The sequence below is a fragment of the Pteropus medius genome, unplaced genomic scaffold, assembly GCF_902729225.1.
Source record: "Pteropus medius unplaced genomic scaffold, Ma_sr-lr_union100, whole genome shotgun sequence".
Lineage (NCBI taxonomy): Eukaryota > Metazoa > Chordata > Mammalia > Chiroptera > Pteropodidae > Pteropus > Pteropus medius.
In genome coordinates, this window is record NW_024349339.1 from 148,374 (window position 1) to 157,868 (window position 9,495).

At 35.7% G+C, this 9,495-nt stretch overlaps 1 pseudogene; it reads left to right on the plus strand.

Annotated features, from left to right (window-relative positions):
* Positions 1-713: 713 nt before the first annotated feature.
* LOC120618055 (rho GTPase-activating protein 20-like) lies at positions 714-2,563 on the plus strand (annotated as a pseudogene).
* Positions 2,564-9,495: the final 6,932 nt, after the last annotated feature.

Consider the following 9,495-nt stretch of genomic DNA (forward strand, 5'->3'; position numbering starts at 1 on the left):
TAATGTTCACACTGGTGGGGTAAAGAAAGGTATAAGGCTAGATTCCAAACTTCAAGAACTTTTTAGTGGCAGCATGATATGGTAGTTTTAACCTTTTCTTTTTTTTTTAAATAAAATTTTACAAAGAATGCTGATATACATAAAGAATGACTGTAGTTCAAACTGACATAGAAGACTTAGAGGCAGGCCTGGTCATTTTCTTCCTCTCCTTTCTCTTAGGGGGGTCCCTGAGACACCTCAGAATTCTAGGGCACTTTGAAACAGTTTAAAAACAATTAGCATCATGGCAGAGGTAGCAGGGAGACTTGAAGACATTTAACCTTACAGAATATAAATTCCTGTACCACCAATTACTAGTTGTTACCTTTGGCCAATTATTCTATGCCACTGAACATCAATTCTGCATCTAGGAAACACGGATAGCCATAATGTCTAACTTTTATGTTTGATTTAAAGATTAAATAAGTAATGGATATTAAAGAACTTTGTCAAAGAGAAATTGATAGTAAATGGTTTCCCTGAGACTAGGTTTAATTATGTATACCCACGTTAGAAGGCAGTGTTACTCAGAACCTAGCTATATGTGGCACCGATTCCTTTATATGTTTCTTGCCATTTCTTGATGTTATGACATGTCTCATTGCTTTGAGGAAATCTTACTTAAGGAAAACCCATTTCTTCAGGAATGGAACTTGACTTTGACCATTGTGAACATGAAGATATTCAAATGGAACAATGTAGACCATCCTAAACATGAAGATATTCAAATGAAACTTGACCTAAACCGTCTTCAACATGCAGACTTTCAAATGGAACTTGATGTAGGTCATCGTGACCATGAAGATATTCAAGTGGAACTTGACGTACACCATCTTGAACATGAAGATATTCAAGTGGAATGTTATTTACATCATTCTAAACCAGAAGACATTCAAATGGAACTTGTCTTAGACTATCTTAAGCATGAAGACTTTCAAATGGAATGATCTCTTAAATCCAAGCTGGTGACTGTTACAGTAGTGTATGGAAACGCCACACTGCAGGACCATGACAGGCCCTCAACTAGCATATACGCTTCCTGCTGCCTGCAGCAGATGCTCCAAAAAGTCCCCGGTAGCACCAGTGCTTCTTGGAGCCCAGCACAAACTATGTAGTCAAAGCTGTCATCTCTCAGGGAGTTTTACCGGAAAAAAATACGCAAGTCCATCTATGATCCAATTCTCTCACAAGAAGATGAGGATGATCTGAAGCAGAATCAACCCCTACAGGAAAAGGGTATGACATGTTTGAAGCAGAATTTAGTCATAGGCACTAATATCAAGAAAAATATCACTAATAAACAAGTTAAGAAAATCTCATCTAGCAATGAAGGAAATCATGTGAAACTTTTCCCAAATCCAAGCCAGTGGCCATTTCTGAGGCATCTTACAGTCACGTGTCCTCATATGATCATCCCCAAAACATGCCCTTTGATTTGGGTACAACTGTATACTCCCTGGCACACACAAGAGGTGCCCTCAAGAGTTCAAGGAGGCACCAGCACTGCTTAGAGCCAAACAATCATGACCAGCACTGCAAACAGCCATCTCGGGGGGATTTATTCAAAGAAATAACAGAAAACTATCCATGAAAATGGTCACTTGGACAGAGAAGATAATTATTTCAAGCGGCACAAGTCTTTGCAAATGGAGGCTCATTAGTCATGGGCATCAAGGTGGACAAGAGTAGTGCCATAAAACAAAACACTGAGAAGGTTTTACCCTCACACTTAAACACTTACTTGCCCAAGGACTGGCTCTTCCAGTTTGTCCTCCCCAGGCACTTCCCCATCTGACTCATCAGTGAATTCCCAAGACAATACTTTACCACAGATTTATGAACACTTTGTGTTGACACCAGCTGATACTTCCTCACCAGTTGATTACACTGTTAAGGCTCAAAGAAAACAAGAACAACTTTCTTCTGTCCTTTGCAGTTCCGGTCTCATCTCTGGAATGCCTGCTCTGTCATCTGGGCAGGCCAGCAGTCACTTGGCTCATACAAATAAGGACACTGTAGAGAGTCTGTAACATTCTGTAACTCTTCACCCCATCATATGGTTGAGAAATAGCATGGCCGCTCTGAAAAACTGGTCCCTCAGAAAGAAACCAAAGACATATGGACCAGAGGAAAAGAAAATAGGTTCTTCTCAAAAGATGCACGGAGCCACCTGCACATGCTTCTGGTGTTCCAGAAGCCAGGTCACTGCAAGAGAAACAGGAATATATGTCCCTGAAGAATGCTCAAGAACTTGAAGCTGTGCAAGCAGCCGAGTGCTATAACTCTTATCCCAGCCAGGACTCGGAGAAATACTTTTACTCTACACTCAATCTAGTGGAAAATAGCCTCAAGCTTTGAATGCAGTCACACGAAGAAGGAGAGAGTAGTGGGCACTGCTCTTCTGACACTCTGCCTTATGCGAAATCCTCAGTCTGCCCTTTGAGTGCATAATGTATCCAGCTCAGACTCAGGGCCTACGGTAATTTGTGATGCTGGGAACAAACATTCAACTAAAGACATTTAACTACAATAAGAATCTGATGTCTACAAGAACAGAAACTGAGCTAATCATGGACATAAAGACAGGAATTATTATGACCCCGTTGTATAAAATACCTGGGATGGGTAGCATGAAATAATCATCGCTAATACTTAGGATGACAAAAGAATTTTTTTTTGGAGACGATTTGATAAAAAGTTTAGACTAAAACTGCCTCTTTTCTTTTGGGATGGGCTTTTTCAAAGCTGCTTTTGCATTTGGAATTAGGTTTATATGATTCATTGTAACAACAGTAAAGGGAGTTAGGTGTTGAACTCATATTCACTTTTAGTCATTGAAAAAAATTGACTAAAGAGTTTTTCTCTCTTTTTACTGTTATAGTGAACCATATAAAACTAATTCTGAAAGAAAAAAAGCAGATTTAGAAAAGCCCATTCCAGATAAAAGAGGCAGTTTCAGTCTAAACTTTTGCTATACAATCTCAAGAGAATTATTTTGTCGTTCTAAGTATTAGTGATGATTATCTTTATGCTATTCTTTCCAGGTATTTTATACAATGGGGTCATAATAATTCCTGTCTTTATGTCCATGATTAGCTCAGCTTCTCTTCTTGTAGATATCGGATTCTTATTGTGTTTAAATGTCTTTGGTTGAATGTTTGTCCCCAACATCACGAACTACCATAGACCCCAAACTAGCTTATTCCAAATCAATTTTATGAGCTGGAAAATTTATGTCAATAGTTCTTTCCTTATTGTTCTAAGAGTTGCATTTTTCAGTTAGAGAGGAAAAACAATGATTTTTTTATTTTTATTTTTATTTTTTTTATAAGATCTAAGTCCTTTTAGTATTAGCTATAGGTGCTACCTACCTCTAGGGCACATAGCCGTGTTTGCCCTAAGCATTATAAATAACTTTTAGAAGTCTAGGTCCAAAGAACTTCTTTCATGATATTAACCATCTCAGTCACAGATGTGAAGCAGACTTCACCTTGTAACCAACTACTCCTGTACTTAGATTCCTAAGTGTCCATATGCATCTTTTACAGTGTAATATATAAAGGCCAGGGATTCCCCTTACCAGTACTATAATACAGCTCTGCTACTGTCAGCAATGAAAGATGTGAATGAAGCTCTTATTATTTGGAGTGTCTTTCTGGAAGAAATTTCTTCCCTACTAAACAAAATAACGTTCGAGCCTTTTTTATCCCACATTGACGTGTCAAAAATCACCAAAAAACCCCCAAAAAACCCAACCCCCCCAAAAAAACCCCACAAAAACAAACAAAATTCACCCACCCAATTTGAAGCACAGAAGTAAATAAATGTTGAAGTTTTGAAATAACCATTCTTTCTTTCTTTCTGTGTTCCCTTAGATACTCCTTTAATACTTAATGTGACCAATTTGTTAGTATTACTGTAAAGTATTACATGGTATGATTTGAACACAGATTACATGTCATTTTATTATACTATTAATCTATAATATATTAGACTGATGTTTGATCTAAAAAGCTTTGAGTTTATATAATATATCCTGACAAATTTTACCACCATATGTTATGAAATACATACGTATTTTTGTACTTACAGAAACTGCTGCTAATTTTTAAATCGTTTGGTTATGAAGGCACTGATAATGAATATATATAAACTCATGCTGTCTGTGAAATAAAATACCACTCTCCAGAGTTAAGAGTCTCATCAGAACAATATTTCTCTCTGTAGAATTGTTTTGGTTAATGACTCCAATGTCTGCTAAACATCAATTTCATAAAATGTAATTAATGTAGAAATGGAATTTTGAGTGTTTAATCATAGACCATAGTCCATGTTTCAAGAAAAAGAGTTTTCTTTTGCTTTTGTGTTTTTCTAATCTTAGTATTTACCAAACAAGTTATGCTATAGACACAGTCTTCATTTTTTTAGGCATTATTTTTATTGTGCTCCTATATTCTCCTATCAAAAGAACCATCAACTCAGTATAATTGATTGTGTGAGACATTCTTACCCAATTTGAACCATTCTAAATAGAGTATCCAATTGACCTCCGATCCATACCCAGACATCAATATTTCTCAGGACATATAAAATTATGAAATATACAGGTTTCTCATGAATGTTGCATGTTTATCTTCTCAGAGTTCATTGAGGTTCACTCGGTGTATGTTTAACCACCATTTTGAAGAGATTCAAAACTATATTCTACCTTAGTACAGAACAATTTTTAGTTCTAACTGAGCAATGAAGACCACAACCTCAGTAGCAGAAATGTCATCGATCAGATTTGGGCAGCATACACATATGCTGATGTTAATTTCTCTATATATCTTACAGAAATACAGAGATTATTTTACATTTAATTGAATAAAAACATTGGATTCAAGAAATTATCTCACAGTATGTTTTTTTTCTTTACATGGCATGACTTTGAATGGAAAAGATCTACTGTTTCCTGGGGCTAATGGCATATTTTGTTTGTTGAAAAGAAACTCTAGGAATGTTATGTATCTTAATCCAAATTATAGTAGTAAGTGTCTGAATTATCTTTTCCCCCCTGGTCAGGTTTTAATGACTTGAGAGGAAGTCTTTGTAAACTGCTTATTTCAATACAAAGAAAAAACAATAATAAAGTGTAGTGAAGTGTTAGCTTTCTTTAATATCTATTTTGATTATGAGAATATCTTATAAGCTAAATTTTGTGCTGAAAGGAAGAATACAATTGAGTTTCATACTGTTTACCCCAAGCATGAGTCCTACTCTGTTTCTGAGCCACCTGTGAGTATAAATCCTGCATTGGTATTGTTTTTCTTGAATACAGTGAACTTGAGCTTCCATTCTGCATAATGTCATCAGGTATGTGGTAAAATTGGTAGAAGGCTCTAGGGTGGAGTTTGGAAAATTTTGTTTTGAAATCCCAAGGAAATACACACAGTGGATATTGGATGTATATTGTTCCTTAATTTGTACGGTGTGTTTTCTGATTGTGCTGTGCCAGAGCACATCTACCACTTTTAGATAGTTCAGTGTTTTTCTAACCTATTTAATTTGTTAAGGCAAAGCAAATATGTTTTGTGGAGTTTGATTTTTCATGGCAATATACAATACATATTTGGCACACATTAAGATTTAAATGCTTATTGTTTTCATCTACTTTGATTTTACCTGACAGTAACTTGGATTTAAATTTAGAACTTCTCCTTGCAGACTCTTGATCTGCTATGAAGAGTGAATAAATTGGCTAAAAATCGGTATTTGTGAGGTAGGCCTATTATTCTGGTCCAGTAAAATGGATGCTATAAAGAAATACTACTCCTCTGCCAGCTCATAGGTGCTATGATTCTTACAGCCTGAAATTCAGAAGAAAAACAGTTTATACTTTGCCCAAACATTGGGATGACTGGGAAACAGAGAATCATCAAAACACATTAGCACAGAGAAGCTTATTGCTTCAAGGCACAAGAAATGAATAGAGGGAGAGGAAAGCCAATAATGAGCTAATTCAAGCAAGAAACTAAATCACAAGGAGGTCAGTGAAATTCGAAAAGATGGAAAGAGCATGGCTGGGAGGAGATGGAGGTGTTACAAATGATATAAATGCTATTCAGGCAGTTCAATTTTTATTGCCAGGTACTACTCCAGACCCTAGAGATACAAGGTGAAAAAAGACAGATCATTTCTGTCTTCAGAGACTTTAAACAACTCAGAGAAAAACTGGGCCACATAAAAGAAAGGGAACAGTAATGTTTATTGGGCGCGTATTGTTGCCTGCATGCACTGGGGATCAATGCACTACATAAGTTTACACTTAATGATCATAATAGCCCTATGTAGTGGGTACATTCAGCTAGAACCTCATTCTGACCCCAGGCTCTTTTTTTTAAAAAAAACACTTTCACCTTAACTTAGGGATTATAATAACACTTCCTCCATAAAAAAGCAGATGCTACTTATATACACGAACTCAGTCCAAACCTAACAAGTTACTGTGTCTCCGCTAGATATCCTCAATTTTAGAAAGTCATTCAGTATCAGGAAAAATTCAGAAAGCCATAATAATTGTCAAAATAATTGGGCTGAAAATTTTGTCCAGACAAAATGGTACAGACTTGTGTCTCCCTGCTCCTCCCCACTAAGTATAGCAATATGGTTAAGTATAATCATAACTCCTCAAAATAATGCAAAAGACAACCAAAGAAGAATCCTAAGAAGTGATAAAAGAAAGGTGAATTTGTTCAGAAACCCAAGACTGGAGAAACAAGACAGTAGCAAAGCATTTTACGTCCCCTCAACCTATAGAAGGTGACCTAAAACTGACCTTTCACAACCTAGCAACAGAAGGACACCCAGATATGCTCATTCCTACTTCTGAGCAACTAGAATCCCTCTGACACTGTTGGGTAAACCAGGTACCACCAGCAAGAGGGATAGTTGAGTGTACCACTAACAAGTGGCCAGGGAGAGAATTGTTCTTTCTTGCTAAGCCTGAGACTTCCGTCCCCCACTGGGAGATAGTCAGTTGACCAAGCAATAAAAGAAAGAGGGACTCAACCATAACAAACAGCTCAACCTGGGAAGCATTTTTGCCCCAGCAAGCCTAAGTCTCTCTTCTCCCATCCAAAGACACTGGGACAGCCAGATAGTTTAGACAGGAGGAATCTCACCACCAAAAGCACCCATCCAGGGCAGTCTCCTCAGGCTATGGGGTGAAAAGTTCTCTCTAGGAGAGAACAGATCACAATTGCAACACAAAATCTCCAAAATGAAACTTATTGGGCCAACATTCCCCAAATACAGGAAAGAAACTGTGAGCTAAAGGTAAATGAGGTGACTACTTACTAAAATAAAAGATTTAAATAGGACTCAGAGTCTCCTAACAGAATAGACAAAATAGGATACAACTGTATCCAGGATACAACTGAAAATCACTTGTCACACCAAGAACCAGGAAAATTATAACATCAATGAGAATAGACAACTGACACATCAAAAAGATTTTAAAACAGGCATCTTAAAAAGTTTCAACAACCAAGTAGAAATTATCTTGAAACAAATGAAGTAACAAGTCTTAGCAAAGAGACAGAAGTTATATAAAAGAACCACAAGAAAATTATAGATCTGAAAAATACAATAATATTGAAAAACTCACTGTGTGGAGTGAATAGCAGAGTGGAAGTGACAGAGGATAGGGACAGGGAACTTGAGGACAAATAAAATTTACACAGTATGAACAGAGAAAAGAGACCAAAAGAGAAAAAAAAAGTGTACAGAGCCTCAGGGGCCTGGTAAAATAACAAAAATTTCAACTTTATAGAAGTTCCAGATGGTGAGGGGCAGGGTACCGCTCTTATCAGTATTCAGAGAAACAATGGCTAAAATGTCCCAAATTTGATGAAAGACACAAACATTTAAGAAGGTAAGTGAAACCCAAACTGGATTAACACATCATAATGAAATTTATGGACTCTAAAGACAAAAGTAATTTGAAATTATAAATGACACCTTACCTATAAAGGCACACTAACTTACATGAGTGGATCTATCATCTGGAACCATGCAGAGCAGAAGAAAGTGGCACATTTCCCAAGTGCTAAAAGAACTGTCAATCCAGAATGTTCTGTCCAATGAAACAACCCATGAATAAAGGAAAAGTAAGGATATTCTCAGATGAAGGAAAACTGTTAAAAATGTGTCACTTGCACTCATATGTTTGAAGACTAGCTAAGGGAAGTCTTTAAACATAAAGTAAAAGCTAAAAGAAGAAAATTTGGAGCATTGGAAAGGAAAAAGGGACAACAGAAAGTAGAAATAAGAGTACGTAATGATAATGCTTCTGAGTTTTATAAATCATCCCTGATAATACTTCTGAGTATTATAAATCATCCCTGATAATACTTCTGAGTTTTATAAATCATCCCTGATTCTTAAAACAGAAAGGCTAACACCATTTGATACTCAAGAAAATGATATTTTAAAGTGAGAAAACATACTTAAATGGTGAAAAGTTGATACCAGTAGAATGTGATATGTTACATATGTATGTTAGAATACTTAACGACTACAAATACTATATATTTGGAAAGTACATCTCTCTTAAACACCATAAATAAAGGTGGAACTCTAGAGAAATGTTAAAACTACAGGAAGGCAAAAAAGAGAAAGAGCATAGAAAACCAGAGGAAATAAACAGAAAACAAATAATAAATGGCATAAATAAGCTCTAATATATTAAGATTGCTTAAATATAAATGATCTACATACACCACTCAAAAAACAAAAATTGACAATGGATTAAAAAAAACTAACTAATGATATCCTATCTACAGGAAACACTTCAAATTCAATGACATAGGTTGGTTAAAAGTAAAAGGATAATGATATACCATGCTAATGACATTGATCAGAAAGAATTAGGAGTGGCTATATTAAAAATGAAAATAGTAAATTTCAGAGCAAAGAAAATTACCACAGACAGAAAGGGATATTATATAACAATACAATGTTCAATCTTCCAAGAAGACAACAATTCTAAGTGTGTATGCACAAACAACAAAGCTTGAAAATATGTAAAGTAAGAAAATGAGATAATAGAAAGGAGAAATTAGCAAAATCACCATTATAGTTGAAGAATTCAACAATCCTCTCTCCATTATTGATAGAACTAGACTGAAAAGCAGCAATGACATAGAACTTAACATCATGAACTAAAATGATATGATTGGCATTTATGGAACACTCCATTCAACAATAGAATAAACATATTCTCTTCAATTGCCCGTGGAATATAAACTAAGATAGACCATATCCCGGGCCATGAAACAAACATCAGCATTTTTAAAAGAATTAAAATCATACAGAGTATGTTTCTGACCATGATACAATCAAACTAGAAATCAATAACGGAGAGATAATGAAAATTTTCAAACCCTTAGAAACCAAACAACACTTCTAAATAAT